Source organism: Anas acuta, chromosome 22 (genome assembly GCF_963932015.1).
Source record: "Anas acuta chromosome 22, bAnaAcu1.1, whole genome shotgun sequence".
Lineage (NCBI taxonomy): Eukaryota > Metazoa > Chordata > Aves > Anseriformes > Anatidae > Anas > Anas acuta.
Window position 1 is genome coordinate 4,300,558 of NC_089000.1, and position 23,996 is coordinate 4,324,553.

General features: G+C 47.6%; 1 protein-coding gene across 5 annotated transcripts in view; it reads right to left on the reverse strand.

The window, feature by feature from the left end:
- PIK3CD (phosphatidylinositol-4,5-bisphosphate 3-kinase catalytic subunit delta) overlaps nucleotides 1-19,464 on the reverse strand; it is a 45,025-nt gene extending 25,561 nt beyond the window's left edge. For 2 of the 5 annotated variants that reach the window (XM_068658584.1, XM_068658583.1), the window contains exons 1-3: nucleotides 19,141-19,464; nucleotides 17,506-17,710; nucleotides 7,123-7,238 (exon numbers count right to left, since the gene is read on the reverse strand). The gene's annotated coding sequence lies outside the window, so the exon portion shown is untranslated. Of the gene's footprint in view, nucleotides 1-6,120; nucleotides 6,270-7,122; nucleotides 7,239-17,505; nucleotides 17,711-19,140 lie in introns of those variants that run through there. The other 3 variants (XR_011089479.1, XM_068658581.1, XM_068658582.1) reach the window with 2 other exon arrangements.
- Between the last annotated feature and the right edge of the window lie 4,532 nt (nucleotides 19,465-23,996).

A 23,996-nucleotide genomic window follows, 5' to 3' on the forward strand; every position in this document is an offset into this window, starting at 1 on the left:
TGCTTCGCTACGACAAGAAGCCCAGCATCTTATCTGCAGTGCCTGGGAGCACAACACTTCCCCATCAGTAGTGAGGCAAGGATTCCCAGAAATATGAGCTATGTTTTATCTGTCCTGCTTCCTCAGTGCACATGCTGTATCACACACGGACCGGATACAGAGACCACAAAACCACCCATGTGCCTTAAGAGGGAGGGAAGTACAAGGGGGAGGAGGCAAGGTTTACAAGTTTGAATAAAGCAAAACAAGCTTGCCTGGTCCTCTGATCATTGACAATAATACCAGCAGGTTTCTAGAATACCTGCTCCTTCAGCCCTTCCCAAGGGGAACAAAAGCAGCAAACTGCCACGACCCTGCTGACGAGCTGAGATGGAAGACCCAATATTGGCCAAGCTGCTTCCTTCTGCTGAGGATTTCTACCTGACAGAAAGCTCCCATCAGCCACGAAGTACCATACCTAAGATATTAACACAACAATGCCAAGATCCAATTGCTCAAGACATTTCCAAAGACATCACACCCATTATCTCATGATGTACAGGGATGTTTTCCAACAGAAGGCAAGGTGGATAAGCCAAAGGAAGGATAACCTCTGGACTCGTGCTGCCTCTAATGCTTCTGTTACTAAATCTCTCCTCTTTTCACAGCTAAATTCAGAGCACTTTGCTAGCTGGACATTAGATCTGACCCAGTGTGACAACTGCTACATTGAGCAAACCCTGAACAGACTGGTATCTTGAACCACGCCAAGATAGACAAGGTGACTCCCCCACTTTCATCTCCCATTTCACCCTGGGAAATCAGAACAGAGTTGTCCAGGCTGTAACCTTGTTTGCACTATCCTGACCTCATGAGAAAGAGTAATCACAATTCCCTTTCCTCCAGGTCACTTTGCCATTTACAAGTAGCCAAATGCTGTGTGACTCCTTTTTATCAGGGTTTACACTACTGGTATCATTTGAAATACACTCTTCGACTTTCAGTGCTTCAGTCTTTTTTTTTTTTTTTTTTAATAAAAAAGCTGAAGATAGATTCTCCCTTGCAGCTACCAATTTCTAAAAGTCCCAGTTTCATCTCAATCTTTCATCCTGTTGAATATACAGATTACTGGATTATGGTAAGGTTACGACCTGTAGGCCTGGCAGCCTGAGGTTCAAGTTATTCAACCCACACTTGACAGGAATTACTTTACTGCACAGCCTGCACATCCCACAAAGCCAGGGCAAGCATGGGTGAGACAGAGGGCTGTATTTTTGTGGGACACAAACCCCACAGACCCCACCCCATGCGAGTACACATGCTACCCAAGGCTCCTGCTTATCTACACTGGCTGTAAACACCCATTTTCTACAGAAGAACCCCCCAAGCCTTGGCTTCCTACTGCGTACACCCCAGAACATCATCTTCTGGCTAGAATACTTCCACATTCCCCCACCTCCACCTCCCTACGACACTCAATCCTCCCCCAGCAGCCACATCTCCCACAGCTGTCCAGGATTTGTTTTAGGCCCAAAGCCTCAGCGGTTCAGGTCAGGGTGTGCGCAGCACCCCAGGGGTCAAGGAGCAGGGCAGACAAGCAGAATACCCAAATCTGGCCAATACACGACATCCGAGAGGGATATTTCAGGACTGGCCAGCCAGCCGATCTGTTTGGGTGGCCAGACGTGTACATCTGAAGTAAAGGCCTGGCCCTCACGCAGGACCAACATAACGGAGTCACACACAGAGCATGCGAGGAAAACACAGGACCTCAGACACCTCCTCATCCACCTCAGGGCCTGCTTATATACAAAACGGACTTAAAAACTGCCCCATGGCATGTATTTGCTTGGGCTGGATGCCTAAGATCATGCAAGGCCTGCGAGTGATGGGCTGCCCAGGAGCCCCTCAGGCAGACTGACCCCAGACAACATGAAAGCAAGATGCAGGTTGCTCAAAACATTATTCTGCTGTTTCCTGAGAGGGGCTGGACCCCTGCTGCCCTACAAAGCCACTCTTTGCGGCCTGCACGGAGGCAGTAATTGAAGTTTTTCTCTCACAGTAAGCAAGCGCGTGTGGTAGGAGCCCCGGGTGCTGCGAACGAGGTGCGGTGAGCGGCCAGCCACGACGCAGCTGGCAGGGCTCAGTGTTGCTTCGGACTTCTCAGAGCGTGTAAGAGGAAGAGAGACAAAAACTGTTGCACAACGCAGGCCCCAGAGCATCGAGCTGGCACCAACAGCTTTCCATGGGTCTAAGCAAGAAGCTGTTCCCCACCATTCTCACAGCAGCCGAGTGTAATCCCCTTTTCACACGTATTTTTGCACTGTGAAATATTTTCATAATTGAAAGTAAAAAGCTCGGTAGTTTCTCATGAAACTAGAAATAAAATACACATGGACACGCTCCGCACTGTCTCCTGCTCTGGTTCAGCCCGGTCCAACCAGCAGCAAAAATTAGTAGTAGTGGACACCTGCTCCTCAATCCCTCAGTAATTTTGGGATGTGGAGTCGGCCCATTTCCTAGGGGAGCAATCAGGAAAGGCTGCTGGTGCTAATCACCGCCTTGCTGAGAGCTGTATGGGCAACGAACCCATCTTACAATGCCCAGACCTCTCCATCCCTGGGCAGAAAAAGAGGCAGAGGAAAATAATTATGAGATGAAGTTCCAGGTGAGGATGAATGCTTCCCTCTCCCCCTTTGCCTCGACTGATTATTCTACAGGAAAGCTACAGATTGCTTTGCCCTCCTTAAGGTCTCACCTTGCAGTAATGTGAAGTTATTAAATGTGTATTTTTCCCAAAGAGGAAAGATGGCCAAGACAGAGCTGAGACGCAGATGGGATGAGTCCATCATAAAACCCTTCCTTTACTGGATGCCATGTAACACATGTAGGCATGATATCAGCAGTAGGAGGCAACACATGTTTTGAATTCGTAGCACACTGAGAAACGTGCAATGCACAGAAAGGCAAATCTATGCAGAATGTAGCAGGCACATTTGAAATTACCTGGGCGGTATTTAGTGAGCCAGCAGTCAACACAAGACACACTAACACACATCTCCTCCTATAAACTCATCAACCACAGCTCTGGTGTTTACAACACACAACTGCTATTGAGTGAAAAAAAAAAAAAAAAGCAGCGAGCTATCAAGATCACACGCGGAGTAGTGTTCCACAAACCTCTGCGAGGCTGCTGCGTTAGACAGACACGGAAGCTCTAACGCCTACAAACCGATTACAGAATTACTAAACCCCAAGACTACAAAAAACCTTTCAACTTTATAAGAAATGAGTGGCACGGAGCTCACAGGTGATGCATGCAGCGTGGGAGACTGCAGGAAGCCACTTTCATTGCAGGTATCAGCTCAGCTGGGGGAGGAGACCACGGGAATTTTTATGTACACATGTGCTTGGCACGTCTTTACCACACAAGCAACATGCTTAGCAGGTCTGAACCTAGTCTGTGCTCTCCCTGACACAGCACACCCATGTCAGGGAGTCTTCTGAAGCTGTGTTGAGCTCCAGCTTGCTGTTTTGGTGGTGGTCACGGGCTGAAAGAGGTCTGCTGTACACTACAGGCAAAAGCAAGTCATTTGAGCATCAGACTTTTGTAAAAGTAACCTGCAAATTCCCCTCAAAGAACAGACAGGGAAAACTCCCCGAGCACACAAGTGTGCCCCCAGAGACACGCAAGCAATTCCAACTGACTGCAGGTGGGAGCTTTGGGGAAGGCCCCTCAGCAGGGCTAGCTGGTTACGTGCACCAGGTGCCACTCATCAACTTAATTGCACATTAAAAACAGCTGAACCTGCCCGGCCTTGTGGCCTAACATAAGAACTCATGACCCAGGCCTCAGTACCAGGATGTGGATGCAACCAACAGAAGCTCGTAGCAGTGACCTTAGCAGCTCTGACAACGTATTTATTTGTTCCTCTAAAAATGAACACACGGTGGGGAAAGGTGCTAGAAGCACAGCCTGGGGGGCTGCTGGGTGCAGAGGTGCAAGTGTCTGCTGTGCCCTGGCCCCAGTGGATTAGGTGGGATGCTCCAGCCTGCTTACAGGACCCGGAGCTGCCTCTGAACACCATTCATTTTGGAAAAGGTGTTAATAGGATAGATTTGGCACACGAGAGCTCCTGTGCTCTCGCATGTCAAAAGTGTTTCCTGTACAGTTTCCATAAGTTCTCTGCAAAGTACAGGTCAGTGTCCCAGCTGTGCTACACCATCTGTGTTCCCTCTCCGTTCGTGGGACAGCACTGCACTTTCAGCACAGCCCTGAGTTGCACCACAGCTCTGCCTCTGGATCCTCCTCCAACACACCCCTAAGTGTAAGGCTTGGACCGTGAACCAGGCAGGAAAAACCCCTGAAAAGGTGGGGAGGAGCATTCAAACCCTTAACACCACCTGAAGTCAACGCTTTTGTATGCTCGGGGTTCATTTCCTCAAACCTGGGCTTTGAATGTGGTGATCTTTATTTGGTTTGCCATAGCCAGACTTCTACCTCTGCCAAATATAAAACTCAAATAAAGATTTTTGCATATTATCAGCTTCTGTTTTATAGATTGATCTTTTATATCCCGCCACACAACCCTGTGCACTGATTCGTTTGTTCTCACAATACTTTGTTGTTCCTTTGGCTCTACAGAGGGCACGTAGCTGCATTGTTTCCATGATGCCTTTCATGAGAGATCTCTAAGCCCATGACTAATCACCTTTCCTCATTACTTCGCTTACACAAACCATTAACTGAAGGAGATGTACAACGGGATCTGTTCAAGACAAGTGGACAAGGGATGAAAATGCACGCGCCCAACATTTCAGGCCTCTGCAACTCTGCAGAGCATCCCCTACCCTACCAGAGGGGCTGACACAAGGCAGTATTTACACAGAAATTGGCACCTTCAGCATCCTGAGACACTGACAGGGAGCAACGGGCCTTCCTTGCCCCAGGAGGTGTTCTAGCTGCAGGAAGACCACAGGGATCAGGCCTTGAACAACTGCTGGACCCAAAGAATCCCTTGGCTGGTGCTCCTCCCCTTCTGAAATAAGCACACCTTTCTTCTGAGCGTTCACACTGCTCCATGACCGCCTTACACATGCACACCCCCGTAAAATCCCAGTGAGGAGCAGTGGGAAGCAGAACTGCACTAATGCAATCTGAACCGGAGCTAACCTCGTTTGCGCGCCGGGCCGATGATGAACGGGGTTGTCAGCAGGGAAAGAGAGAGGAAAGCAGAATGCATGCAGGGCGATACCAGCAGGGCCACAGAGCTCCTCGGGCATGAGCACGGCACTGCTGCACCTCGTTTGGGTTCAGCAGGGCCTTGGGTATGGCCACAAGGGTCAGCCAGAGGGAAGGGAAGGGATGGGCAGCTCAGGTGAGGCACCTAAGAGCAGCAGAAGCAGGCAGCCGTACCTCCTTCTGGAAGCAAAACAGCATCACCAGAGAGAGGCAGAGGAACGTCAGGGGGTAGGAAAAGCATCAGGAGGACTCGAGAAACTTTCAAGCGGCCTTTTAGGCAAGTTCACAGCCACTCAGCCACGCTGCCAGCGCTGCGTGAGGAAGCATCAAGCGACAAATTGTGCACTGAGTGGTTAGAGCAGGAGCTCGCAAACCAGCAGCTCGCAAAGCTCCCTCCGCAGCCCCAACATGCATGTGATGTGGGACTTCAACCACCCGACCCCGCTGTGGTTTGGTCCCCTCGTGTGCCCGAGCCTCGCTCACGAAGGCGGCCGCTTTGGGAACTTTGCATGCCTGCTGCCAGGGTGGGCACGGCCCGGGAGCCTGACAAAACGGCATTAACAAAAGCACCTCGCCGAGGAGGTGGCTGAAATTGGTCTTTTTCCAACTGCTCCCATGGGCAGACGTCACCAGAAACCCAGATGCCAAGGTGAAAAAAAAAAAAAAAAAAAACCAAAAAGCCCTATATTGCCAAGGGCAGCCCAGAGCGCTCCACCTCGCCCAGCTTCCCTGCACCCGTTGAGGCATCGCGGGGCTCTGGGGGAGCCCCCACTCGCCCTGCCGGGGCAGCACCAAGCCTGGGCCCCCCCAGGGGCTCCCCACGAGCCCCAGCCGAGGCCGGGAGCCGCTGCAAGCCCCCCACGCCCCCCTCCCGTGCCCCCCGCCCGGTGCCCCCTCACCTGCTCCGCTCGCCCGTGCCCGCCGGGCTCCCGGCCCCGCTGCCGGAGGGGGGCGGCCCCGATCCGGCCCCGTTCCGCCCCGATCCGCCCCGCTCCGCCCCCGGTCCCAGCCCCCGGCCCAGCCCCGGACCCGCTACGGCCCCCCCCAGGGCTGCCCGGTGCCAGTGGGCACGGGTTTGGGGGGCCGGGGGGGTTGCGGTGCGGCCGGTGGTGCGACACTGCTGCGGGAAGGGTGCGGCTGCTGGGGGGGGTGGGGGGGCGTAAATCGTGCGTTTTTGTGTGCAAATTGTGTGTGTGTGCAGCATTGTGTGTGAGAATTGTGTGTGTGCAACGTCGTGCATGTGCAAATTGTGTGTGCAACACCTGTGCAGCACGCACGCAGCTGTGTGTGTGCAACTTCGTGTGCAACTTGTGCGTGTGCAACTCGTGTGCGCAGCTCGTGCATGCACATGTGCACCTCTGCACAAGTCGTGCACGCACAACTCATGCATCTGTGTGCACAATTCACACGTGCACAATTTATGCATCTGTGCACGACACATGCAGCTGCTTGTGCACATAACTTGTGTGCGCAACTTGAGTGTGTGCAATTTGTGCATCTGCCTGCATAACTCCCACGTGCACAACACGTGCATCTCTGTGCACAGCTTGTGTGTGCACAACTCGTGCATCTGTATGCACAAATCGTGAGTGCAACTCCTGTAAACAACTCATGCATCTGTGTGCACAAGGCATGCAGCTGCTTGTGTGCACGCACCTCTCTTGTGTCTGCGTGTGTGCACGACTTGTGCGTGCACAACGGGAGCTGCCACACGCCCAGCAGAAGTCAATGCTGGTGGCCAACGCGTGGTGTGGTGGCTACCAGCCCGACGCAGCTGCCATCATGCACGCAGTGCTGGTAACTGCGGGCAGTGGCTCATTGCTGCAGTGGTTCAAGGCCTAAATGCAGGACATGATGCCAAAGGTAGGCCGTGAATACACACGCACAGTAAAACTACTCACGGGGGAGACTGAAAATGCTTTGGGATTCACTCCTTCCTCGGGAGGTGCTCCTCAGCAGCCTCAGCCATGCCCCTGCTCTTTCTTCATCTGGAAATGTGTACAATAAGGCTGGAATCCTGCAGGAGAGGGAACAGAGCATACCTGTGTGCCGGGTACCAAGCACAGCCATGCAGGCTTTCCCCCGTCCTTTCCCTCCCCAGGCTGTCGCACAGGTCCCAGGGCAGCAGGGAACCCCCCCAGGCAGCACTGGGGCACCCACAAAATCCCCCCCTGCACCAGCACCCCCTGACCTGTAGGAAATCAGCTGCTCCCCAGGCAGCAGCAGCTGGGGATACAAAACGTTGCCCGTGCTCGCAGACAAATCCCTCTCCTCTGTCTCATTAAATTTTCAGCAGCAATTCGATACCCAAAGGCCACTCGCTCATCTGAAAAAACGCCTTCCTCTTTGCACTCCTGCTGCACTTGAACGGCGCCCGCCGTGCTTTGGAGCACGGATAATGAGAGATTCGGAACGTGGATCTGTGCTTTGGCCATTTTGCTCCCACCCCTGGAAACAAACAGCCTTTGGCCGTGACACGATCAGGGTTACACATTGCCCCGACCGGTCCTGCAATTTTACGAGTCCCAAACTCACCATTTTTCCTAAAGCTTCCACTGCCGGTGGCATGTGATTAAGGTATAAATTCAGTTATTTTTCCATGTTATAATCCAAGAAAAGCTCATTATTCTTGCAATCTGACTCATTTTTTTTCCCTGAACATTACTAGTTGGCAGCCCAGGCTATCTGAGCATCAGTACAAAATGTGACTGCTGAAACATTCGTTCTTCAGCTCCGCTCGGATCTACCAGCACGTCTCAACGTGACCTTCTAAAGCTCAGAAACTGCCTATTTCAAATCGGAGCCCCCGACATGTGTTGAAGATATTTTTAACAGACTGTTTACTGGAATTCTGGTTTCTGTTCCGCTTTTTTTTTTTCCTTCCCCAACAGCTTTTCTCTTCATGCTCTCCAAGTTTCACATATAGGGCTGCACTGAACGCTCACGGGACGTTTGCCTGCATGGGCTGTGAGAAATGGGACAACAACCTGTAGGGAAGGGAGAAGGGAACTGAAAGTCCAAAAATAGTTGCAGCCTGCTAGTGTAAGGATATGAGACCTCCAGGAAGAGCAGATGGGAAGTGTAAGCTGGTTGGGTTTCCTCTGGGTTATTGAGAAGCAGTGAAAGCGCTGGCCAGGAGGGCTGGTGGTAACCACATGGCACCTACAGCTCAGCCCCAAGCTAAGCAGCTCACAAAGAACAACAATTGGTGACTAAAAGTAGGGCAGACGTAGCTGCTGGAGAACACAAACTTTCATTTTAAAAATTAGTATTTACCATGCATAAATAAACACTAAAACCCAGCAGGGATATTGTCTTGGGCTGCATCATGAAGGACACGCACTGCGAGCTGTGGACAGTAGAAAGGCAAACAGACAAGAGGGAAGGATTTTCAGGCACACTGCATCACACCTGCAGGTTCTAGGTACAAGTTTCTATGGGATAAGGAGTGTCCAGAGCTCCCAGGAGAGAGGGCAGACTGCCGACAGAGGGGGATGAAAATATTAGGTTTGGCTGGGGCCGGGGCTGCTGCCCATTATAGGTTTACCAAAGCCAAACCCGAAGCACAATTTTCTGTTCATGTTTCGATGGTATCACAGTTACAACTGCTTCTCCTTACATCCTTTCTCCTCAACAAAGACTTTTTCAAGCCCTTAGTCTCAATTATCAGCCTTTCGTAGCTCTCCTCTTAGCGTTTGTCCTCGCATCTCTTTCTGGGTTGTTTCTTGTCTTTCCTGCTTCAGGTACCCCATTCCTGCACCTTTGCTCTTCTCAGCATCACTTTACAAACAAACATGGTTGGAAATATGAAATAGACAGCTCCTAAACAGCTCCCTGCCAAATCCCTTCTCTACACCAACGTGGTGCATGAGAATTCAGCCACCGTTTGCAGCCCAGATGAATTGGCTGGTCAGCTTTTAGAGGAAAAGGGGATGGAGAGAGAAAGAGGAGGAGGACAAAAACAAGCAGATAACGTGGCTGTGGCACCTTGTTTTTTACAGGATTGCCTGGCAAGACTGCTTTCAACTGCCAAGTGTGCACCTGGAGAGGAAAACACCACGCCTGCCCTCCTGAGTCATAAGCCACATAAATATAGGCAATTTTAGTAAATAATAACATTTCACTAAATAAATACATTCAAAATAAACAAATAAATATCACTAAATAAATAAAAGTAAATAATAACAGTTCACTGCCTCTGCAGGCAGAGTAATGATAAGCCTAGAAGTACCGTCTCTTATCCTCCACTTACTCAAAAAAAGAAAGAAAAAAAAAAAGAAAAAGCCACATTTAATTGCACCACAAAGCAAACAGGAAGCCAGAGCAGTTTTAGGAGAGTTGAAACTATTTGCTCCATGTGGTTAACACTACCAAACAGGCGGGCAACCGCGTTTTTGCATCAGCTATGCAGTTGGTCTGCAAATATGGCTGGTAACTTGCTCTTATTTAAAAGTCAAAAGAGCTTTTCTTGGCCACAAGGTCTGAAATAGGATCACAGCCACACGAAGTGTATGACAGTGATCCTCACGGGCTAGCAGAGGCGAGCAGCAGAGCTCGTCTGTACGAGCCACCAGATACATCCCTTGCTGAGAACCACCTGTGGCCAAACCAAGCAGGGCTCAAGGGTTGAGGATCACCGTTCCTTTTTGCATCTCACATGATGGGGCTCTGGGCTCTAGCACAGTGCTACAGGCTTTTTGTTTTGGGGGGATTTCTTTAAATACACATATATTTGGGGCACCTAGGCTCTCTTGCAAGCTAGCAGTGTGCATGTCGAAGCCGCAGGCTTCCACATGGCAACATATTGTGAGCCTTCCAGTCCTCCATCTTCATCACCCAGAGCCTCCACAGCCTCACTAATTATGATGAACTCCATACACAGCTTAACGCTGCTGCATTTTCCAGATATTTATTCAAGCAGGCCACAAACTAAGACAGGAGAGGAAGAAGAGACCTTCCTCACTTTGCAAATCTGTGCTAGCACTCTAGGGAAAGCACGGACTGATCTAAACCAACCGCAGATCCAAAACCTCCTAAACTTTGTTGGGAAAATTCTGATGTGAATTCATAACTTTAATCAAGCCCTATAGGATTATTCATATGGCAATGAGCTGCACTGCGCTAACGACAACACGCACAACCTGCTCAATTAGCCAGCAGCATTATCAGAGCAAACACTCATCCCAGGGAAACCAAGCTCTGACCTAGCACTGGGAGCGTGGCAGTGCCAACCTATTTTGACAAATCCCTGTTTGGTAGGAACACAGCACTACTAAAGACATCTACCTGTTATTATTAACACATTCAGAATACATACGCTCTTGCAGTTGTGCTGCTTAAAGAGCTCTTAAATGGTATTGCACTGTCAGCTCCGCACACCCAGGCTTTTCTTCTTCTGTCCTTAATGGAAGAAAAGCAAGACACAAAAATGAATTGCCCAAAAGTTACCTAAGGAAATGGGGGAAAAATCAGATTACGTCTGGTATCCTCACAAAAGGACATGTTTTATTAAGATAGCATAAATTTACTTGTAAAACATATATACATATAGATATATGTACATATTCAGAGAGTAGAAGAAAAAGAAAAGTGGAGAAAATGGTGACTATGAGAAACATGACTATGAGAAAATGGTAAATAATCAGGTACAGAATAATTCAAGCATGCTGGGAGGTGACTGGGTGAAGGGCAGTGCATGCATTGCTGGTGGAAATGTGGAGGGACAGACAGTGATTGCCCAGGAAAGGGAGCACCCGGAGAATTTCCCTGAGGAAGAAGAGCACCGTTAGGAGACACAGACTCACTGCAGCCAGAGGTGCAAGGACTGCAGGATGGTAGCCCCGCGTGTGGGTCTCTGGACAGAACAGAAACTAGCAAAAGGCTGTGTTGAATAAAACTGAGAGGAGAAATTCACCAGCACACCTTCTTAAAATGAGGACTAAAACCACCACCTCTCTCTTGAGGTCACTACCACATCTCAGGTTCTCCTTTCCCGCAGCTCAAGTCCCACCAAAACACCTTGTCCCCTGCTAGGGACAAAGCAGAGGACGAATACCAGGTGAGGACCCAGCTCCTTGCTGCCGTAGGCTGAACACCTCTGAAGGAAAAAGTGGCAGTAATTTCACAGCTTGGACTTTGGGTCAGCTGACTGCACAGTGGTTTTAATAGGAAATGATTGTGTGTTTTTTTTCAAGAACAAGGCCACAGCTTGCTTGTTGTTATTGTCACAAAAGAGCTATTTTGGAGCAGAAAGCCATGGCAGAGCCTTGGCACATTTTTTCTCTTTGTTTGATGGACATGCTCGCAAATGAAAAATCCATAAAGTGAAATCTTCCCATGAGCTGTACTAGGAGCTGATGGTGAATTGTTAGGGGTGGGATTCAAGGACCCAAGCAGCCTGTTTGTTCAAAGAGATTTTGAAAGAGTGTCAAAGCCTGGGACTGTCTGAATGACAGAGAGGGGGGAGAATGACGACAAAGATGCTCAGCTCACTTGCTGAAGGCCGGAATGGCATATTTAGGTGTCCTTGCCCAAATAAAAATACTGTTTGATTTGTGTGACTACGCATTTCAATGAAGGACATCGCGGACTTGAGAACAACGCATTCTTCCATGATTTCCCCATAAATATTTATGGAGGAAAATCAAGCAACAAGAACTGACCTGAGTAAGTTAAAGCAAGGAGCTGAGATTCTATCTTGATCATCAGCTAAAGCCCAGGACTTGTAAAGGAGAACAGCCCCCAGAGGCAGTTCTCCTTAGGAGGTTAGTGAAATGAACCGGGAGGCTTCGTCTGATACCTCCTTAGCTGTAACTTCAAAATTCTGATGAAGAAACAACATCTGAGCATGCCAAAGTATTGTGTTAAGGAAAAAGCAAATTTACTTAGTTTTTGGTGGTGCAAACAGTGCAAGATCCCAGGGAACAGAGGGGAAGGTATTAGTTAAATGCTAGACGGGAGGAGATGCTACTGACCCGGTTCTGTGAGATACAGGAGGCTCAGGCTACATTGAGGATACAGTTTGGGTTACTGACTGCAAAAATAAAGCACAACAGAACACAAAAGCAAACAAACTCCACTAAAACAACAACAAACAAAACGACACTCTACAAAATCCCAAGCCTTAACGTTTTCAAGGACAAGACCTGGCACTAAGCACTCACGTTCTACTCCTCACACTGGCACAGGTGCCGTGGCCTTTAATAAGTTTTCACCTGCTTCTCTGCCTGCAGAATACAGATAACTTTACTTCCGCGTTTCACAGGGCATTTGGTGAAGCTTTGTTGTTTGTACAAGTCATTTGAGGTCTTTAGCTGGTGGTGCTACAGAAGTTCAAAGCATCGGTGTCAACACAGAGTATTGTTTATTTCTTTATCGCTTCAAAACCTAATTGCATACATACACACAGCATTCCCTCCCCCCAAGGAGTACCTCTCAAAAACTCACTTCTATTGAAGATGTTTTTTGATACAAGACCAAAATAAGTCCAACAGAAATCTACAGAGGCCATGTCCCTTGTCTCACAATTCAGGAGTGACAAACAACTTTCCTCTTCTTGTTCTGCAACACAATTTCTTGGGAGTATTTCTTTTTTGCAGAAAGTAAGTGATCTATAAAACCACAAATTTCCATTATGAGTTATAACTGCCTGCTTAACTAAACCACGCTATTTAATCTTGAAATTACTGTTGGGGGATTCTAGATCCTTTTCTTTGCTATCAGAAGAAAAGCAGCACCCGGTCTTCCTACAAGCAGAAGTCCAATTTAAGTTCACAAGTGCTGGGTACTCAGAAATATAAATATAATACTGGACTTTGGTGATAAAGTCATAACATTAAAAACCTTCACCTTCCTAGTTTTGGAATTTTAGGGGTCTTTAATAACTGTTTCCCAGCAAGACCGGATCTTGCAGACCTCTGCGTGGGTGGCTGGCTGCACGCTGAAGGCAGATGCAGGTGCCTGCCTGCACTAAATATTTTGCACAAACTCATGACTTTGTTATGTTTGGGTGGTTTTTATTTGCTTGGTTTTATTTGATGTTTAAAGCGTGTATTCCAAATTAAGCAGCGTTCAGAAAGCAAATAAATTTGCTCCGTAATAAACAGAATATACGTATCGTGTTACAAAACGAGACGGATGCCAGTGAGAAATGCTTTAAGAATTTTAACAGCCACCTGAAAAATCACTTAAGCATCGGGACTAAGCAGCAAAGGGCACTGCATGAGTCATCAACGGCAACAAGGAGAAAAGGAATGTGAAGAGAGAGTTTTTTTCTTTTTCCTCCAAAAATGAGAGTTGGCTTTCGCTTAAAAAAAAAAAAAAAAGTCTTATTTTTACTGTTAGCAGATTAAAATTTCCATTTATGAATGGGGGAATTTCCACCTGAGGCAAATCGATGAAGAGTCATTTACATAGCCAGAGGTAAAACCACAGCTTTTACCCTGGGAACAGTGTCGAAGGAAAAACAGCCTCTTTCTGGTATGAGGAAAGTGCAAAATTTTTGTCCTCTAATTTTGATCCAAAAATAGATAATGTTTGTTTTTATTAAGTCTTTAAAAATACTTACAAAGAAGAGAAGATGTATTTCACAGAAGCAAACATTCCAGCCAGCCTAAACCAACTGGGACTGGGAAACTGTACCGGGTAAGCACTGCCTACATTAAGCTCTTACATTGTAACTACAAGGGCGAGCGTGCCTCTCAAAATAAAAAGCTTCACTGTTTATTATTACTGCTTCATCATTTAAAACGTGGCAGCAGCCAGTGTTTGAGTCAGGCTGGGAGCACCAGCAGGATGCATTTCTGCAGCTAAGTATGCTGCCTCGGAGGATCCTTGCAGGTCTCCCCCTGCCCTTTTCCACGCCACCGGCCGCGCTGCGAACTCGCTGCCTTTGTTTCCTTGTCGGGCTGGTAGGAAGAGCAGTGCTGAGCACTGGATCAGTTAAGAGATGAGTGTTTGAGATGTGCAAATTACAACATCTGATACCATACCGGACTGTTTTGTGTGATACTCTCACATCTTCTACCAGCGATGCACAGACTGATACTATGAACTTGGGCTGCTGAAAAACAACCATGGTAATATTTTCTAAGCAACCTGGGCAGCTTGTTACAATGGAATTTTATATTCTGCCTTTTTGCCCTCCTTGTTCAGTGCTGGTTTTCCCCTCCTCATTCACAAAATTCAGGCTCTAAAAGACCAAGCAACTCCCCAGCACAGGGCTGGACCATCCAATGCCAGCACATGATGGACACTGGGGTTCTCTAGAGCTTATGGGGTTTAAAAGAGCAACATTTGGGGATGCCTAACAGAAAATAAATAAATAAATAAATAAAACAGAAGAGTATATTTCCTGGTATTTTCTTAGTATAAACATTTTTTTGATGTCTTTGTTGCTGTTTTTCTGCCACCTCCATAGAAAAAGCAAAGAGTACTGCCAACTAGCAACATCCTCAAAATCAGTCACCTAAAACTGGAGTCTAGAGAACCTACTGGTGGGGAACGGCCATCACGAAAGGTCTTCACCAGCCCCAAACCAAAGCCATATGCCCCAGCATGGAGATAGCAATGCATCGCAGCCTGAAGGATGGTTTCTGCCAGCCCTTGTGAAGGGTCCCCTGGGACGTAGTTGGCTTTTGCTCCCCGTTCACCTTCTTGCTGAGCTCCACGAGACAACAGTTAGCATCACACTGCTGTGCTGGGTGGAAGAGCATGCACATGACGCCTGGCAAGCACAAACAAAGAGATGAACAGCATGCAAAACTGCAAAGCACGACACGCAGAAAGTGAATTTTACATAAGCATTGTGTCTAAGCTATTGACAAAAAACCCAACTCACTCCCACTCTCAGACCACATCCTTTCGGGTCATCGGGAATTTTTATCAGTAGTTGCAGAGTTTGCTGTTCTCTGGGACTTAATTGAGAAAAATAAGAGAAAAAGGGAGATTCTTCAGCAAAAATCGTGCGTCATTGTGTTTTGCAGGCTGTGTGCTGCACATACAAGACACATGGTCCTCGTCCCCACTGCGGCTTTTCAGAGCCCAAGCACTGCCCTTCTGGTTGTTTGCCTTCCCTCAGCACCCATGAAAAAGTTCAACAGATATTTTTTAAAAATCTATTTCCTTCAAGTTTCCTGGAAGGTCGTGCTGCACAATTATCAAGGCCTAAGACAAGGAAAATACTTGATAATTAAGAAAAAAAAGTTCCACCCATTTCACTGGTGTTTTAGCTGAATCTAGCACATTAAGTAAATAACCTGCTCCTAAACAGACAATACAATTGTCCATATTGGTCAGCAACACTGAATATGAATTCAATTATTAAATCAATTGAGTGATGGCAGTTTCCACATGCAGAAATTAATTCCTTGCGAAGAAAGGCTTGCAATCTATCCTCATATTTGTACTCTGTATAGATGTGAGTAGTGGGGCTTCCACTCTGCAATTTCTCCACTTTAACAGAAGAACAGCAACGTATCACAAATTACCCCTATTATATTATTACCTTAATATTAAATGATATGAAATGTCATTATTACTCCAATTATATTAAAGTACCCCAATGTTATTATTACTTATAAACCTTTTTATAGCCAACTACTCAGTTATTCGGCTGTAAAATTAAAAAGATCTTAGCCTGAATTTGATGCAATTTTATTCCAACCTGCTGCCTGATAGCCAGCTTCCGCTGACAAGCACAGAGCAGCTCACACCGCTGCCACCTATCCCTTTTGAACATGAACATTTCAAGATAAAATGTTCGTCTTATCGAGGTTGCCTGGAAATTCCCTTTCTAACTCATCTCTGCTGTAAGCCTGTTCTGCGCCACCTCAAAGACCTTAAATCCAGCTTTCCCCCAGCTCCAGGAGCAGCAAATCATCAGAGAGAAGCAACAAAACAGCACCCGCAGCCTGTGGTGCTGACAGGAGCTCAGCAAGATAATATTGCTTTGAGTTTCCTACTTTATTTCCTCGTTACCTGCAACAGGAAAAAACTCAACCTTTCATTTCCTTCCTCCTGCCCACTTGCTGTGTAATGTTTTGAGCGACTGAGATAAACTAGCTAGAGTCAGGAGCCAGATTTTCAATTTACTCTTTTTTTCCGAAAGCTCTGGGTAGAAAGACACAGGACAATGTCTCCTGGGTGAAACAAGAGGGTAGCAGGGATAAGAAGAGGACAGTAACAGGCACACACGGTTAGCAGAGCTCCCAAGCAGCAAGAGATGTGATGCTTGGCTGCCTACAGGAAAAAAACAGAGGCACAGCGTTGCCAAAATGGAGACAGGTTGTGCCACTAAGATCATCCACAACTGGGGCAAGGTGAGCCTTTCAGAATCAAGCTTGGAAATTGAATGGAAAAAATCGATTTCATTCATGCAGCCTCTTTCCCTGAGCACCAGCTCTGTGGGTACAAACATTCCATGTGCAGCACGGTAATATCACCAGAGCACGCTGCCACACCACACTGCTTTGCGTGACTTTGAGAATGAAATGATCCCACTGAATCAATGTTGCCACTGCAGACACTAGGCAATGTGGAAACCACATGAAAACACAGACCAAACACCATTTCCAGTGCCAAATTAAGGGATGTAGCTTCTTTCCCATGCCCTGAGCCTAAAACTCTACTTCTAGAAAGAAAAATTTTGAAAGAATTAGCAGTGAGGAACAAGGCACCACAAAAGGGAACTATTACATCTCCTTCAGTGTCAGCAAAGCAGAGTTTCTCCTTGTAGGAGCGCCCGTGCCTCTGGTTGTGGCTCTCTACTTGCCAGATGTGAGGCCCAGCAGGTCAGCAAACCTCAGCACGATGCCCCGAGGAACCCCTGGTGGTGGCATTTCCTGGCAGCTGCTGCTGTGAGTGCCCACCACCCACCTATTTGTCTGGCAGGTTCCTTTGGGACACCCTGGGGAGCCAAGATGCTCGCTCAACCCCCTAAAGTAAGGCTTGCAAAGAAAAGGGGCCTCGAGAGACGTTTCCTCCCCAGCCCCAAAAGCCCCCAACAAAAATACACCTAGCTACTGCACACGTGATCCCTTTTGTGGCAAAAGCAAAAGAAATTCACAAGCCCTTCGACACTAAAAATACATCCTTCCTCCTCCTCAGACTTCTCCTTTTGCAGAAACATTTCTCTTTCTGTGCCATTTCCCAGCCTGCTGCCCTCGTCTCGCGCCAGCTCCCAGCCCAGAGCCAGACGAACGCCCTTCCACAACACACAGCTCCCGATGAAGCCATATGGGCTTTTAATAAAGCACCATTACAGCCCCAGCACAGCACCCACTTACAGGCCATGCAGTGCTAGCAGGTCATGCCCCGACTGCTCCTCCACGTGCATTATTCATTCACCATCTCTCTCTTCCTCCGGTCTGTTATTGATCGCTGCCGCTTCTTCCCGTGCATGCTGCCTGTGATTTCTCCTTGTTGGGAGGCATGAGGAATGGAGGCTGCTTTCTGCTCCCAAAACATCAATCTTCTTCTCCCTGCATCTACCTAAAGAGCCGAGTGAAAAACTTAGATCAGCAAATGGAAAAATATATATGTAAAAATAAATAAAAAAAAGCAAACAACCCCTCAAAATCCACTCCTGATCTTGTTTTCCCACTGCTGAATCAGAGCCACAGAGACTTGCAATACACATTGCAAGAGGGGAGATGCACCAGTACCTGCATCTGGCTGCATTTCCCCGAGTGGCTGAGTTCTTACCCCCCCAGGCTCCTGTCTTCACCCAACCTTTGTCTTCCTTCCTCTCTCATAACAGACAGGAGTATGTTCAGTGGATGAGGGAGTACTCAGAGCTGGGAACTGCTCAGTCCAGAGCATTTCTCCCTGCTCCTCTTGCCTGAACCTCTTTCATGAGGTCCTGCTAGCCAAAGGAGGGAAGGCAGCTCCAAATCTACTTGGTTCACAGCTGACGACAAATAATGGCATCTGAAATCCTGCTATGCTGCAAGGAAGTAAAGATGAGAACACCTGAAAAGTTTGCACAGAAAAGAGCTCACAGGGCAAAGTCTTCCCCTTCAGGCACCTTAGAGAGAGCAAATGGCCACACATGGGACAGACAAACCTTGATTAATATTTTCATCACCTTCTTGATGGTCAGCATCTCCAGGTTGTCAACAGATGGTTGTACCTGCTGCCTTGGTCTGCTTTGGAGCCCTTGTAGCTACAAGCTCACATAGGCAAGCGTGTCCTGGCAGTTCTGCCCACACATGAATTAGCAAAGAGTGAGCAGAGCTCCCTGAACAATGCTTAAACCATCTGGTTTCAGGAGAAAATGGTCTTCCTGCATGCTGACAGCATCAGGAGAGACACTGAGTAGGAATTGTCTAGTGGTACTCCCTATTTACTCCCTTGGGATCTGTCTTATATCGGATAATTAAAGCTGTTCACACTGATTCTCTTATGTCACAGAAAAAAAATAATAGAGGAAGAGGACATGAAGAAAAAAAAAAAAAGCAAAAAAAATAAGCACAGCAGAACTGATTCTGAACATGATGTTTTTCTCTGCTGTGAATGAGGAGTCAGCAGCCCTGATTGCATGTGTGCAAATTCCCCCAAAGTTTCCCTGAAACTTTCCATTACAGAGAGGCAGCAGAGCTCTAGTAAAGATGGCCATCGATTTTATGCTGATACTTGTTTATTTACTTCAGTGAAGATACATCTGTTAGATCTTATCACCAGTGACTGAGTCACCCTCTGCTACATACGTGCAGTCGATTCTCCCTAAGGAAGGGAGCACATCAGCAGTTCTCCACGTTAGAAGTGCTCAGAAGTCATCTGGCTGCAACGGATCCTCAACCTACAGTGCTTTTCCACCCTTTCTAGCTGTTTCCCTACAATGTTCTCGTGGGAGAAGTGGGAATCGCCTGCTGATGGGCTGTTTCCTTTAAAGTACAAAACAGCTGCAGCTTTTACGTTACCTGCAAGCGTTGCACAGGCTTACAAAAAATCTGCTCAGGTTCTGTAGGAACAGATCTCTGCAGGAGGTTGTATAGAGCCAGGTGAGAGAGCAGACAGATGCAGCTCTTCAGGAGGAGGAGAGAGCTTCTGCTAAATCCTAGGCAGAGGTGCCTGGAAGATGTGGTGAGACACAAATGCAGGAAGATAACGGCTCCAGGAATTTATCTGAAAGACATGAATGGGCATCACCACGAAAGCTCCAGTGACAAAGTCACATTCAGCACAGTCTGCACTCAGCCTCTAGACTCCCTGCTAAATCTGATTAACTGCAGCCTTGTATCGCAGTAGACACCTCGGCCCACAAAGCACAGACCACAGCATTACAGTGCAAGAATCATTCATACGGCTGCTGGCGCCTCTGGAGGGAACTGTAAAAGAAGAGAAGAAAATTAAATCTTAATGGAAGCCTGTTCCTGTCAGTTGGGAACCAGCACAACCAGCAGGCTGGCCAGCTCCTTTACAGTCCAGATCAGATGCAGAAAAGCAGGCAACCCTTCTCTTGCTTAGCATTTGCACAAGCTGCTTCTGCTTCTTCTGCCTCTCCTTGGTTGGAGCAGGTACCAGCAGTAACAGCAGCTGAGAACAAGCCATGGAAATGGCATTTATCTGCAGGAGTCTGATGGGAGCCAAGAGTGGGCAACTTAAAGGTGATGTCCCTTTCAACCTTGCCCTGCTCTGATCTGCATGCAAAGCCCATATATTAATTTTTCACCTCTCTCCCTGATTAAAGGGGCATCTTATCCAATTCCCCTTCCTTTTCTAGCTCCAACTGAGTCCTATCTGTCCACGCTTTGGCAGCTGTTTTTCTCCTCCTCCCCGCCCATTTGCCTGCTGTTGTCTTGCTAATTATTTTTACAAGGCTCAGTAATTGATGCAATTTTCCTCATTTTTCATCTCCTTCCTCTAGTACTGTCTGGCAAAGGAGGAACTCCACAAGCAGCTGTGCTCAGTTGGCCGCCCATCTGCCTCCTGCGGAGGGTAACCATCGCCAGAACAAGCCTTTGAGACTCAGTCCTCTATTTACCTTCCTCTGGACTCTGCAGCCATCACCCACAGGAGCTGCTTTTAAAGTCACTTGTGAGCAAACCGAGGGGCTGATGTCACAAGTAAAAGCAGTGGCCCAGAAAAAACCGTAGGTATGTGCTGTGTGCCTTGAGCCAGTTATCTGCAGCCATCTAGCCCCGTACTTCACCATTTTTTAGCTTCTAAAGAATTTATCTTTTGACTCACTGCCAGACAAAGCAGCAACACTGATTTCACAAGAAAAATAGCCTCTCGTTCTACACCAATCACACTGACTTAAGTGCAGGACTGCTTGCGCCTTTCTCTAGGGCACGTGGCATTGAGTGAGAACGCAGATCTGATACCAAATGAACATGGTATTACTGGTACCACGCGGTACAGCAGCTTCCTCAGCCCTACAGGTTATTCATCTACTGAAGATGAATTATGGATTTCACCAGAGTAGGGACTTTAAATGTTAAATCTGTGGGAAACCAAAAAAAAAATATGTTTTCAAACAATGTTGGTAAGGAGCTCTGTTCAGGAAAGGACTCTGCTAAGGGCTGACTCAAGCAGGACACCTCATGGTGCAGTTCCTTCATCCAAGAGATGTCCTAGAAATACCTTTTTTTTTCACATTTTGCCTTCTTTGATGGTCCAACATACCATTTCCCCTTCAACAGTAGATAGAGGAATTACACCGATAGCAGAGTTCCTAATGCAACTTGTTGGTATTCTGTGAATACCAATCTGAAAACCACAAGTCGGGACTCACAATTTTCAGGTTTTTGTGAACTGTTAGGAATTGCTGCCTGGCTCACAGTTTGGGAATCCCTTCTCTAAGCAGTTTGCCATTGTCCAGCTTTTGTACATGTTGCTAACTGCCTGAGGTCACGGAAAGGTAAGGCAACCCGAAAATGTTCAAACAAGACACTTGTTCATTTTGCACACTGGGCTGCATTTTTTTTCTACCATAAGCACCCAAATGCTGCAGGATTCAGCACTGGTGGTTCATCTTTCAGTATTATTCTGACACTGACTACTTCTGACTATCCTAGGATGCCGAAGTATAGGGAAATTCTAGTTCCGTCCACCCAAGAGCAACTCAGGAAGACAACTGCCAAAGAGGAAAGTGCCCGGACGGTTCTGCTGCAGTCGCACCGAGCTGAGCAGTGAATTTCTGCAGAGCACGTGCGTACCACAGCATCACCTCCCTCAGAGCGCTGCTTCTCTGGTACACAGCAGCAGGATCTCACCCAGAGAAACACATAAGCACATGGTGCCTATTCCAGAGCCAGCTCCAGATCTCCTGCAAGCATCACCGGAGGCTTCTTCCAGCCTTCTAACCTCCACCCCGTCCTGCCTTGCAGCTTGTTGTTTCAAAGAGCAGTGGTGTGAAAAAACAGGAAGCCATGCAGAGAGAGAGAATACAGATTGAGGCATGAAACTGCAGCAGCAACAGCTCCCCCCCCTACACACACACACACACCCCACCCCCTCTTCCCTTCCCACCCCCTTACCACAGGCCACGCTTTGGGTGAGAAACGCCGTGCTTGCTCTTGACGGGAAACCGGTCACGGAGCCGCATGGCCGGAGAGCCACTGCGGGAGGGGAAATCCAGCAGCGTGGAGGGAAGTGCTTCTCTGCTCGGCAGGTCTCGAGGGAAGGAGGTGGGAGTGTAGCCGGTGTCAAGAGAGCCAGACAAAGCCATAGGTTGTGGGGTATCGGGGGCTCCTCATACGTCTGCTGCGCTGTGGGCACGAGTCCTAGCACCTGCTGTCCGCTCCTATGTGGCAGGATGGAGCATGAAGTGCTCCCACTTCTGCACTTTTCTCTTTGTGAGGTTTTGCTGTGGGGAGGCTGGAGCAGAAAACAGATTGCAGGGGGTGCAGGACACCCAGAGCATTGGGGCTGTGGGAGCTGTACCTTACCTCCCTCCAGACAAGGCACGACCCCACACATTTCCCTCCCAGAGCTCCCTTGCTGCCCTCATTCCCCTGGGAGCAGGGATTTTTGCCACAATTATGGAATCCAAAGAGGGCTTTTTGAAGGAATGGAGGTCTGAGACTCAACTGCTGCCCATCTGTCCCTTTTAGAGCTTCTGCAGTTGGCTACTCACAGCTTTTGAAAACCATCAATCTCTTCATAGTTTGGCTGGGGCTTTCTTGGTCCCCGGCTGGCTTTGGGAGGTAATGCAAACTCGTTCTTGCTCTGAAAGTCTCAGGGCCACAGAGTAAAAGGAACAGGTCAAAACTGACACAACCCCGCAGGCAGCTCTGCATGCATTTTAAGCTGTAAACTTCAAGGAAAAATACGTAATCCTCTAATTCCCAAGGTTTCAGTCTGGCAGCTTCACATATCTCCTGTGGACCACTCTACAATCTATTGACTTCAGCTATGACCTGCTGTACCCAAACAGCTCCCAGCGTCATTTTTATGCCCATAAAGCCTGATTGTTTAAGGAACAGCCTGCCCAAGTCACAGCTCCCTATTGAAGAGGTCACCTTGCCCGTGGCTCTCAGCACTCACAGCTCTCCCAACCCACCCTCTGTTGGCAGCTTCTGACAGAAGGTTCCTATTCTGCAGGAGCCTCCTGCTCACACCCTTATCTTTTCAGTCTTTTACACAAGGCTGAAAGATTAGAAGGGTGGGGATGAGGAAGCAACAGTTAGGGGCAAAAACATTGTAGCAAGGGACAAAAAAGCCAAGCAAACCCCTGATAAATGAGGGGACACTGCGACTTCAATTTCGTACGGGGTATTTCCAATGTTATCTACACACAACCACTTCTATTTTTACGTCAACCAATTATTGGGATAAAACAAAAGGAAAAGAATCAACGTCACAAGAATCCTGGTGATGCAACAAAGAAAAGAAAAAAAACACATGGTCAAAAGCCAGCTTTGGCCAGTGTTTCTGGAATTAGTTTGGATTTTGACAATTAAAAGACTTACATCTGTACTAATTCAGCACTGTCCATGAGTGAATTCTCCTTCTTTTCCACTGTTAATGACACACAAAGCCGCTGCTTCAGTTGCTAAACCCAATGAGGGAAATAAGCCAAGACAGATGTGAGACAACACAATGGAAAAGAATTTAGCAGCCTGATGTCTACTGGTGGGAAAGGGGAGCATATTATTTTCTTAGCCATTTTCAAAGACTCTGTATTGCTTGCAAAGGGATATGCTGTGCTGGGGTTTATTTATAAAACCTATAAGAATGTTGACCAAAGAAGAAAGTTGAAGAAAAATAAGCAGAGGTCAAATTTTCTAAATGCAGTCACAAAACCAAGAAAAAGAGGATCACCAGGAAAAGCCTCTGCTGCTGGAGGGATGCAAAACACAGGAGAGGCCCCGGTACTTCTGAGCTGCTAGAAAAGCCATGCAAACCCTGAACAATCTCCCTGGTCAAATGCAGCCAGCACTGCAGTTTTCTATTCCAGCCACAGCATGAGTGTGTGAGTGTCTGAGCAAGACTGAGGGGGATTCCCAGCACCTTTCTTTGCCGGCTGCAAGTCTTCCCAGGCTCTAAAGCTTCTTGGTTTGAATTTGTAAATAACCGATGAGAAGTGCTCCTATATAAAGTGATTCAGAGAAAGGACTTCATCTAAAAGCCCCAAAACATTCATTGGAAGAGACCACCTCTGCTGACAACTGAAGGAACCTCTGGAGGAACCAAGACATCCCTGCAAGAGACCTGAGTCTGTGCCAGTGGGACTGCGGCTGCTTCATCTGTGCTCACCTGTGTCCTACTGCTGGGACAGTGCAAACAGGAGAAAGCACTACAGTTGCAAAGGGCAGTTAACTCTCATTCC